The sequence below is a fragment of the Alosa pseudoharengus genome, unplaced genomic scaffold (assembly GCF_046254945.1).
Source record: "Alosa pseudoharengus isolate Yale_2024_CS ecotype anadromous, Long Island Sound unplaced genomic scaffold, YU_APseudo_1.1 YU_APseudo_1.1_scf_1, whole genome shotgun sequence".
NCBI classification, from domain to species: Eukaryota; Metazoa; Chordata; class Actinopteri; order Clupeiformes; family Clupeidae; genus Alosa; species Alosa pseudoharengus.
Window position 1 is genome coordinate 33185066 of NW_027468564.1, and position 12618 is coordinate 33197683.

Here is a 12618-nt window from a genome sequence, read left to right on the forward strand (position 1 = left end):
GAGAAGTTTCAGACCATTTATTCAAAGCAAAGAGCATTTCTGGCACATTTCCTGCTTGGCCAGATGGTGGCGCTATGCTAGGCCTGTGAATTACGAATTTGAATATCATCACAATAATGATATCTGATATTTTATAAAGTTTCAGATCAATCACTTAAGGCATTGTCCATTTCTGGCACATTTCCTGCTTGACCAGGTGGTGGCGCTATGCCAGGCAGGCCCATTGGGTGTCTGGATATCATCATAATCATAATATTTATTAACTTGAGAAGTTTCAGACCATTTATTCAAAGCAATGAGCATTTCTGGCACATTTCCTGCTTGGCCAGATGGTGGCGCTATGCTAGGCCTGTGAATTACGCTTGTGAATATCATCACAATAATGATATCCAATATTTTATAAAGTTTCAGATCAATCACTTCAGGCATTTTCCATTTCTGGCACATTTCTTGCTTGGCCAGGTGGTGGCGCTATGTCAGGCAGGCCCATTGGGTGTCTGGATATCATCATAATCATGATATCTATTAACCTGAGAAGTTTCAGACCATTCATTCAATGCACTGTGATTTATGACACATTTCCTGTTTATGTGGTGAGATATTAAAATCATGTCAAATATATTACAACATTCAAAAATCTATTCACAATTTAACATCAGCAACATCTTGGCATAATATTTGCCAAATTTCAAATGAATCTGACAAACCCTCTAGGAGGAGTATGTTCAAATTGATCATATGGCATCAGTATAACTGTCATTCTTTCTGTTGCCAGTTGGTGGCGCTATGCCAAACATGCATTATGGGCATGTGAATATTATCACTAACATCGTCTTCAATGACCTGTGAAATATAAAACATTTCAAGCCTTGCATGGTGAGTTATGACACATTTATTGTTTATGTGGAAGGGTATTAAAATTAATAATTTCGCCATTTCGTCAAATTACAACATATCAAAAAAAAGCTTCACAATTTATAATCAGAAACATCTCGGCGTCATGTATACCAACTTTGACGTGAATCGGATCAACCGTCTAGGAGGAGTATGTTAAAATTGATCATGTCCACAACGCACAAAATCTCAATTACCTCACTTCCTGTGGGCGTGGCTAATGGCATGTTAATACAAAAGTTGTTTGTTTTTTGGAGTTACATACACCCACCAAATTTGGTGTGTGTATCTAAAACTATATGCCAACCACAAATCACAGTGACATAAGGGGGCGCTATGGAGTTCCTGGGCAACGCCCGGTGCCAAGCTTTTTTACCTAGCTGCTTTGTGTGACACCTGATGTGTGGGCCAAATTTCAAGACTTTTCGATTATGTTAACCACCTCAAAATATTTGCCAACCACGGGATGAGTCACCTAAGGGGGCGCTAGCGAGTCCCTGGGCCACGCCCAGGGTCAAGCTCTTGTACCTAACTGCGATGCATGACACCTGACATGTGTGCCAAATTTCAAGAGTTTTCGACCATGTTAACCACCTCAAAAACAGGAAAGCAAAAAAGTGGAATAACAATAATAGTGAAAAATAATAATAAATATAGCCGCAAGCGGCAATGGCGGGCCCGAGCACCTCCGGTCAGCAACCCGTGACATTTCGGAATCCAACAAAGCACCGACGCGGTGCGTGTGTGAAATGTACATATTTGATGTGTGTGCTATTTGTTTTTGCATTTTATTTTCTGGCACATTTACTTGCTTGGCCAGGTGGGGGCGCAATGCAAGGCAGGCCCATTGGATGTCATCATAATCATAATATATATTAACCTGAGAAATTTCAGACTATTCATTTTAAGCAAAGAACATTTCTGATGCATTTTTGGTTGGCCAGATGGTGGCGCTATGTTAGGCATGGAAATTACACATGTAAATATCATCAAAATAATGATATTTAATTAAAATTTTGTAAATAAATTCCAAAAACTATTCTGACTATGGCCAGCTGATGGCGCTATGCCACACCGGCATATTGGGTGTTTGGATGTCATATACACCTAATCTGATTAATCAGATGCATCTGATTGTAATATCCAACAGACTTGGAAAAAACACATTCCTTCTCTTGCCAATTGGTGGCGCTATGCAAGGCATGTTAAAAAGACATATGAATATCATCATCATGATATCTAATTTTGTGTAAAATTTCAGATCAATCAGTCAAAGCATTGAACATTTTTGGCACATTTCCTGATTGGCCAGATGGTGGCGCTATGCTAAGCATGTGAATTCCACATGTGAATGTCATCACAATAATATCCAATATTTTATAAAGTTTCAGATTAATCAGTTAAGGCATCGTCCATTTCTGGCACATTTCCTGCTTGACCAGGTGGTGGCGCTATGCCAGGCAGGCCCATTGGGTGTCTGGATATCATCATAATCCTAATATGTATTAACCTGTTAAGTTTCAGACCATTCATTCAAAGCATAGAGCATTTCTGGCACATTTCATGCTTGGCCAGATGGTGGCGTTATACTAGGCATCAGAATTACACATGTGAATATCATCACAATAATGATTTCAAATATTTTATACCTACCAAGTTTCAAATAAATCAGTTAAGGCATTACCCATTTCTGGCACATTTCCTGTTTGGCCAGATGGTGGCGCTATGTTAGACATGGAAATTAGACATGTGAATATCATCACAATAATGATATCCAAAATGTGTGTAAACTTTCAGATCAATCACTTAAGGCATTGTCCATTTCTGGCACATTTCCTGCTTGACCAGATGGTGGCGCTATGCCAGGCAGGCCCATTGGGTGTCTGGATATCATCATAATCATAATATCTATTAACCTGAGAAGTTTCAGAACATTTATTTAAAGCATAGAGCATTTCTGACACATTTCCTGCTTGGCCAGGTGGTGGCGCTATGCCAGGCAGGCCCATTGGGTGTCTGAATATCATCATAATCATGATATCTATTAACCTGAGAAGTTTCAGACCATTCATTCAATGAACTGTGATTTATGACACATTTCCTCTTCATGTGGTGAGATATTAAAATCATATCAAATATATAACATATCAAAAATCCCTTCACAATTTAACATCAGCGACATCTTGGCATAATGTTTGCCAAATTTCACATGAATCTGACAAACCGTCTAGGAGCAGTATGTTAAAATTGATCATGTGACATCAGTGTAATTGTCATTCTTTCTGTTGCCAGTTGGTGGCGCTATGCCAAACATGAATTATGGGCATGTAAATATTATCATTAACATGGTCTTCAATGACCTGTGAAATTTAAAACATTTCAAGCCATGCATGGTGAATTATGACACATTTATTGCTTATGTGGAAGGGTATTAAAATTAATAATTTCGCCATTTCGTCAAATTACAACATATCAAAAAAAGGCTTCACAATTTATAATCAGGAACATCTCGGCGTCATGTATACCAACTTTGACATGAATTCGGATCAACCGTCTAGGAGGAGTACGTTAAAATTGATCATGTCCACAATGCACAAAATCTCAATTACCTCACTTCCTGTGGGCGTGGCTAATGGCATGTTAATACAAAAGTTGTTTGTTTTTGGGAGTTACATACACCCACCAAATTTGGTATGTGTATCTAAAACTATATGCCAACCACAAGTCACAGTGACATAAGGGGGCGCTATGGAGTTCCTGGGCAACGCCCGGTGCCAAGCTTTTATCCCTGTCTATTCACTGTATCACTTGATGTGTGTGCCAAATTTCATGCGTTTTCACCCATGGGAAGCACCTCCTTTGGCATCATGATTCATCACATATTTCATCACATATTAGTCTGCACAAAATCCCAAATACCTCACTTCCTGTTGGGCGTGGCTAATGCATTGTACATTCGAAAGTTGTTCATCTTGGGGAGATACAAACACCTACCAAATTTGGTGTGTGTAGCTGAAAGTATATGCCCACCACGGGATCAGTCATCTAAGGGGGCATAAGGGGGCGCTAGCGAGTCTCTGGGCCATGCGCGGGGCCAAGCTTTTTTACCTAGCTGCTTTGTGTGACACCTGATGTGTGTGCCAAATTTCAAGACTTTTCGATTACATTAACCACCTCAAAATATTTGCCAACCACGGGATCAGTCACCTAAGGGGGCGCTAGCGAGTCCCTGGGCCACGCCCGGGGTCAAGCTCTTGTACCTAACTGCGTTGCGTGACACCTGACGTGTGTGCCAAATTTCAAGAATTTTCGACCATGTTAACTCCCTCAAAAACAGGAAAGCAAAAAAGTAGAATAACAATAATAAATAATAAATATAGCCGCAAGCGGCAATGGCGGGCCCGAGCACCTGCGGGCCGCAACCCATGACATTTCAGAATTCAACAAAGCACCGACGTGGTGCATTTGTAAAATGTACATATTTGATGTTTGTGTTATTTGTTTTTGCATGTTATTTTCTGGCATATTTACTTGCTTGGCCAGGTGGGGCAATATGCAAGGCAGGCCCATTGTGTGTCATCATAATCATAATATATATTAACCTGAGAAATTTCAGATTATCCATTTTAAGCAAAGAACATTTTTTATACACTTTTTGGCTAGATGGTGGCGCTATATTAGGCATGTGAATTACACATGTGAATATCATCACAATAATGATATCCAATATTTTGTAAAGTTTCAGATCAACCAATAAAGGCATTACCAATTTCTGGCACATTTTCCTGCTTGGCCAGGTGGTGGCGCTATGCCAGGCAGGCCCATAGGGTGTCTGGATATCATCATAATTATAATATCTATTAACCTGAGAAGTTTCAGACCATTCATTCAAAGCTTAGAGCATTTCTGGCATATTTCCTGTTTGGCCAGATGGTGGCGCTATGCTAGGCATGTGAATTATATGTGTGAATATCATCACAATAATGATATCCAATATTTTATAAAGTTTCAGATCAATCACTTAAGGCATTGTCCATTTCTGGCACATTTCCTGCTTGGCCAGGTGGTGGCGCTATGCCAGGCAGGCCCATTGGGTGTCTGGATATCATCATAATCATGATATCTATTAACCTGAGAAGTTTCAGACCATTCATTAAATGCACTGTGATTTATGACACATTTCCTGTTTATGTGGTGAGATATTAAAATCATATCAAATATATTACAACATTCAAAAATCCATTCACAATTTAACATCAGCGACATCTTGGCATAATGTTTGCCAAATTTCAAATGAATCTGACAAACCGTCTAGGAGGAGTATGTTCAAATTGATCATGTGACATCAGTATAATTGTCATTCTTTCTGTTGCCAGTTGGTGGCGCTATGCCAAACATGCATTATGGGCATGTGAATATTATCATTAACATGGTCTTCAATGACCTGTGAAATTTAAAACATTTCAAGCCATACATGGTGAATTATGACACATTTATTGTTTATGTGGAAGGGTATTAAAATTAATAATTTCGCCATTTCGTCAAATTACAACATATCAAAAAAAGGCTTCACAATTTATAATCAGGCACATCTCAGCATCATGTATACCAACTTTGACATAAATCGGATCAACCGTCTAGGAGGAGTACGTTAAAACTGATCATGTCCACAACGCACAAAATCTCAATTACCTCACTTCCTGTGGGCGTGGCTAATGGCATGTTAATACAAAAGTTGTTTGTTTTTGGGAGTTACATACACCCACCAAATTTGGTGTGTGTATCTAAAACTATATGCCAACCACAAGTCACTGTGACGTAAGGGGGCGCTATGGAGTTCCTGGGCAACGCCCGGTGCCAAGCTTTTATCCCTGTCTATTCACTGTACCACTTGATGTGTGTGCTAAATTTCATGCGTTTTCGATTATGTTAACCACCTCAAAATATTTGCCAACCACGGGATCAGTCACCTAAGGGGGCGCTAGCGAGTCCCTGGGCCACGGCCCGGGGTCAAGCTCTTGTACCTAACTGCGATGCATGACACCTGACGTGTGTGCCAAATTTCAAGAGGTTTCGACCATGTTAACCACCTCAAAAACAGGAAAGCAAAAAAGTGGAATAACAATAATAAATATAGCCGCAAGCGGCAATGGCGGGCCCGAGCACCTGCGGGCCGCAACCCGTGACATGTCGGAATCCAACAAAGCACCGAGGTGGTGCGTTTGTGAAATGTACATATTTGATGCGTGTGCTATTTGTTTTTGTATTTTATTTTCTGCCACATTTACTCGCTTGGCCAGGTGGGGACGTAATGCAAGGCAGGCCCATTGGGTGTCATCATAATCATAATACATATTTACCTGAGAAATTGCAGACCATTCATTTTAAGCAAAGAACATTTCTGATACACTTTTTGGTTGGCCAGATGGTGGCGCTATGTTAGGTATGAAAATTACACATGTGAATATCATAACAGTAATGATATCCAAAATGTTTGTAAACTTTCAGATCAATTACTTAAAGCATTGTCCATTTCTGGCACATTTACTGCTTGACCAGGTGGTGGCGCTATGCCAGGCAGGCCCATTGGGTATCTAGATATCATCATAATCATAATATCTATTAACCTGAAAAGTTTCAGACCATTTATTCAAAGCATAGAGCATTTCTGGCAAATTTCCTGCTTGGCCAGAAGGTGGCGCTATGCTAGGCCTGTGAATTACGCATGTGAATATCATCACAATAATGATATCCAATATTTTATAAAGTTTCAGATCAATCACTTAAGGCATTGTCCATTTCTGGCACATTTCCTGCTTGGCCAGGTGGTGGCGCTATGCCAGGCAGGCCCATTGGGTGTCTGGATATCATCATAATCTTGATATCTATTAACCTGAGAAGTTTCACACCATTCATTCAATGCACTGTGATTTATGACACATTTCCTGTTTATGTGGTGAGATATTAAAATCATATCAAATATATTACAACATTCCAAAATCCATTCACAATTTAACATCAGCGACATCTTGGCATAATGTTTGCAAAATTTCAAATGAATCTGGCAAACCGTCTAGGAGGAGTATGTTCAAATTGATCATGTGACATTAGTATAATTGTCATTCTTTCTGTTGCCAGTTGGTGGCGCTATGCCACACATGCATTATGGGCATGTGAATATTATCATTAACATGGTCTTCAATGACCTGTGAAATTTAAAACATTTCAAGCCATGCATGGTGAATTATGACACATTTATTGTTTATGTGGAAGGGTATTAAAATGAATAATTTCGCCATTTCGTCAAATTACAACATATCGGAAAAAAACTTCACAATTTATAATCAGGAACATCTCGGCATCATGTATACCAACTTTGACATGAATCGGATCAACCGTCTAGGAGGAGTACGTTAAAATTGATCATGTCCACAACGCACAAAATCTCAATTACCTCACTTCCTGTGGGCGTGGCTAATGGCATGTTAATACAAAAGTTGTTTGTTTTTGGGAGTTACATACACCCACCAAATTTGGTGTGTGTATCTAAAACTATATGCCAACCACAAGTCACTGTGACGTAAGGGGGCGCTATGGAGTTCCTGGGCAACGCCCGGTGCCAAGCTTTTATCCCTGTCTATTCACTGTACCACTTGATGTGTGTGCTAAATTTCATGCGTTTTCGATTATGTTAACCACCTCAAAATATTTGCCAACCACGAGATCAGTCACCTAAGGAGGCGCTAGCGAGTCCCTGGGCCACGCCCGGGGTCAAGCTCTTGTACCTAACTGCGATGCATGACACCTGACGTGTGTGCCAAATTTCAAGAGGTTTCGACCATGTTAACCACCTCAAAAACAGGAAAGCAAAAAAGTGGAATAACAATAATAATAATAATAATAATCCTTACAAAAACAATAGGGCCTTGCGCCCTTCGGGTGCTCGGGCCCTAATAATAAATATAGCTGCAAGCAGCAATGTGGGGGCCAAGCAGTGCGCTATAGCAGGAATGGCGTTGCCATGGCATGAGCAAGCACTCACAGCAAGAAGCCAAATTACACCAATGTCCTTGTGCATTCTCACAATCAGCTACCATGTCCCTCTACCAAGTTTGGACTTCATACACCAAAGTGTTGCTGAGATGTGAGCTCACTTTCTTTATTACAGCACCCCTAGAGGCCAAATGAAACCACTTTCCTTGCATGTCTTCACAATCAGCTACCATGTCCCTCTACCAAGTTTGGACTTCATACACCAAAGTGTTGCTGAGATGTGAGCTCACTTTCTTTATTACAGCACCCCTAGAGGCCAAATGAGACCACTTTCCTTCATGTCCTCACAATCAGCTAATATGTCCCTGTACCAAGTTTGGACTTCATACACCGAAGTGTTGCTGAGATACAAGCTCACTTCCTGTATTACAGCGCCCCCTATGGAGGCCAAATGATGCCAATTTCTTCCTCACAAGAAATGTGTCTTGCAGGGTCCTCACAATCAGATACAAAGTCCCTGTACCAAGTTTGGACTTCATACATGAAAGCGTCTCCGAGATGTTAGCCCACTTCCTGTTTTGCGGCTTTATCGCCATATTTGATTGGCTGTCATGGGCCAATAAAGTGGAATTTGAAAAATCTGACAAGTATGGTTTGTGCGGCTCGGTCTAAAGATCATCTCCGCCAAGTTCCGTGAAAATCAGATGATATTTGTAACCGCTGAAACTTTTCGTAGAGTTTGGACTAAATCCAATATGGCGGAGGTCCAATATGATGGAAAGTGACGGGATAGGGGTCGATGAACTCGGGATCGTCCAAGGATTCAGACGCTACCTCAATTGTGAAAATCAGACAAAAGAGTCAAGAATCATGTGCATGAACGCATGTCCAACATTGAACTGCAGGTGGCGCTAGAGCGTTCAATGTATATGCATAAGAATTGCTGTGAGTGATTGGGACAGTGTCCTGACTAATAGTATCGAGTTTTGTTATATTAACTCAAAGCGTCTTCGATATGTTAGTCCACTTCCTGTTTGGCGGCTTCGTCACCATATTTGATTGGCTGTCACGGGCAAACAAACTTGAAATTGAAAAATCTGGCAAGTATCGTTTGTGTGGCTCGGTCAGAAAATCATCTCCGCCAAGTTCCTTGAAAATCGGATGAAATTTGTAACCGCTGAATATTTTCATAGAGTTTGTATTAAATCCAATATGGCGGAGGTCCAATATGGCGGAAAGTGATGGGATAGGGGTCGATGAACTCGGGATGGTCCAAGGATTCAGATGCTACCTCAATTGTGAAAATCAGACAAAAGAGTCAAGGATCACACGCATGATTGCATGTCCAACATTGAACTGGTGGTGGCGCTATAGCGTTCAATGTATATACATAAAAATTGCTGTGAGTGATTGAGAAAGTGTCCTGACTAATGTTATCGAGTTTTGCTGTGTTAACTCAAAGTGTCACCTAGATGTTTGTCCACTTCCTGTTTGGCGGCTTCATCACCATATTTGATTGGCTGTCACGGGCAAACAAAAATGAAATTGAAAAATCTGACAAGTATCGTTTGTGCGGCTCGGGGAGAAGAATATCTCCGCCAAGTTCCATGAAAATCGGATGAAATTTCTGACCGCTGAAACTTTTCGTAGAGTTTGGACTAAATCCAATATGGCGGAGGTCCAATATGGCAGAAAGTGACGTAATAGGGGTCATTGAACTTAAGTCGGTCCAGGGATTCCAACGGTGCCTGATATGTGAAAATCGGACGCACCATTCAATGGTCACATGCGTGAATGCAATCCAGGTTCGACCCATTGGTGGCGCTAGAGTGTTGGGCATAGAGTTCTGGAAATTGTTGAGAGTGATCATGGGACAGTGCTGAATCAGTGTGCCAAATTTCATAACTTTAGACCCAGCGGTTCAATTTTCGGCCAGATTTTGACCTGTTGGTGGCGCTAGATGGCTGGGTTTAGAGGTCCGTAAATGAGTGTGAATGGTCAGTGGAGTGTCCCGAAACTTTCTGCCAAAAAATCTGCACTTTTTAGCCAGGCGTTCTATGGGCTGCCATAGACTCCAATGGCAGAAGTGTAATAATAGGAAAAGCTAGTAACTCAATGGGTGCCTTCGCAGCTTCGCTGCTTGGCCCCCAATAATAATCCTTACAAAAACAATAGGGCCTTGCGCCCTTCGGTGCTCGGGCCCTAATAATAATAATAATAATAATAATAATAATAATAATCCTTACAAAAACAATAGGGCCTTGCGCCCTTCGGTGCTCGGGCCCTAAATATAGCCGCAAGCGGCGATGGCGGGCCCGAGCACCTGCGGGCCGCAACCCGTGACATGTCGGAATCCAACAAAGCACCGACGTGGTGCGTTTGTGAAATGTACATATTTAATGCGTGTGCTAGTTGTTTTTGTATTTTATTTTCTGTCACAATTACTCGCTTGGCCAGGTGGGGGCGTAATGCAAGGCAGGCCCATTGGGTGTCATCATAATCATAATATATATTGTAACGTCGGCGCATAAAGACTGTGTTAGCGTTCTCCAGCGAAAGGCATGCTGGGACACGAGGGTGAACATTTGGGGGGTTTATGTCGTTATTCTCCTAAGTTATAAGTGTAATGTTAGCGTCTTTATTGTGACATGTTTCCCTTTTAGTTCTCCCTCGTGTGTGATCCTTTTTGTGTGGGGGGCTGCGACCTCCCCTGTATGTGTGTAGTGTGTGTCTGCTTGACCTGCCCCGTGTGTATTGTGTTCTTGGTCTTAGTATTGGTCTTGGTCTCTGCCCTCGTTCGTGAGCCAATAAAGCTGCCATTGAACAACGTTGGTGTCGTGTGCATTAAACGTTACATTGGTGTCAGAAGCGACTTTCGAACATGGCCTCCGCCCAGCGAGAGAAGCGGAGAGCGGAAGACCATACCACTGGGTGGAGGCCCACGCAAGAGGATCCAGGGAGAGCCCTTGTAAGGGCTACTAAAATGCTCGGGGCCTTCTATCGCTACAGTCGACGGAGGAGAGGAGCTGTCGCCGGGACCTGCCTGCTGCCATGGGAGGAGATTTGGCCGAAAGAAGCGGTAGCGGAGAAGACGCTGGCCTGGGCGCTGACTCCACTGCAAGCCGCGACGCTTGAGCAGAGCCGACAGAGGGCGGCTAGGAAGAGGTTCCTAGACGATGGACGGTTGGCGGAGCCACTGAGGGCAGCGAACTCACGACGGTGGGGCAGCTTCGACGGAAAGGCCCTCTAGAGTGTGACTGTTTTGTGTGTGCTTTAACTTTTGGGTGCGTGTGAGGGGCACCGTGCAGTGCTAGGCGCTAGTTCTAGTTGGCCTGTTGGCCGGCGCCTTTAAAAGAAAAAAAAAAAAAAAGTTCGTTGTGTGGAGTTCGATAGCACGACCATCTCGGGGGTCGTGCCTTCGCCGAGGCCGCGAAGGAGTGGAACGGGCCGGGAACAGAGCAGTACGGCTCTGCGAGATGGCAACACGAGGAGGGACGCCGAAGACGGTAGCTGCAGCGGGAGAGCTCAGCGCGGTCCGGTTGCTGTGGAGTCGGTGCCTGTCTGTCCCGGTCGGCGACTCGACGGAGCGGAGTAGCGTTGGCGCAGCTTCATCTGGCCCCCCTCGAACCCCGGTGCTTGGTACAGTGTCAACGGTTGTAAGGCCACCTAGGGCCCCGTCTGGAGAGGAGGAGTGCCGTGGTGACACGCCGCGGAAAGGGCAGCCTGAGGGCGGCTGCTGAGAGGGAGCTGGTGACGAGCGGGTCGGCCACGTGGCTGCTAGCACGCCCGAACTGGATTGCTAGCAGCGTGGCGCCCCGTTGAGTGAGCTCCTGCGGCGCGTGCACCCCACGTGAGTTGGCGGAACTGTCGCACTGAACTGAGTGGCGGGCGACGCGCGCCGACGTTAGCATGTGGCTACCTCGTGGGCATTGCCGAGGACGGCAATGGCTTGTTGGGGGAGCTGTGTAACGTCGGCGCATAAAGACTGTGTTAGCGTTCTCCAGCGAAAGGCATGCTGGGACACGAGGGTGAACATTTGGGGGGTTTATGTCGTTATTCTCCTAAGTTATAAGTGTAATGTTAGCGTCTTTATTGTGACATGTTTCCCTTTTAGTTCTCCCTCGTGTGTGATCCTTTTTGTGTGGGGGGCTGCGACCTCCCCTGTATGTGTGTAGTGTGTGTCTGCTTGACCTGCCCCGTGTGTATTGTGTTCTTGGTCTTAGTATTGGTCTTGGTCTCTGCCCTCGTTCGTGAGCCAATAAAGCTGCCATTGAACAACGTTGGTGTCGTGTGCATTAAACGTTACAATATTAATCTGAGAAATTTTAGACCATTCATTTTAAGCAAAGAACATTTCTGATACACTTTTTGGTTGGCCAGATGGTGGCGCTATGTTAGGCATGAAAATTACAAATGTGAATATCATCACAATAATGATATCCAAAATGTTTGTAAACTTTCAAATCAATCACTTAAGGCATTGTCCATTTCTGGCACATTTACTGCTTGACCAGGTGGTGGCGCTATGCCAGGCAGGCCCATTGGGTGTCTGGATATCATCATAATCATAATATCTATTAACCTGAAAAGTTTCAGACCATTTATTCAAAGCATAGAGCATTTCTGGCACATTTCCTGCTTAGCCAGAAGGTGGCGCTATGCTAGGCCTGTGAATTACGCACGTGAATATCATCACAATAATGATATCCAATAGTTTATAAAGTTTCAGAT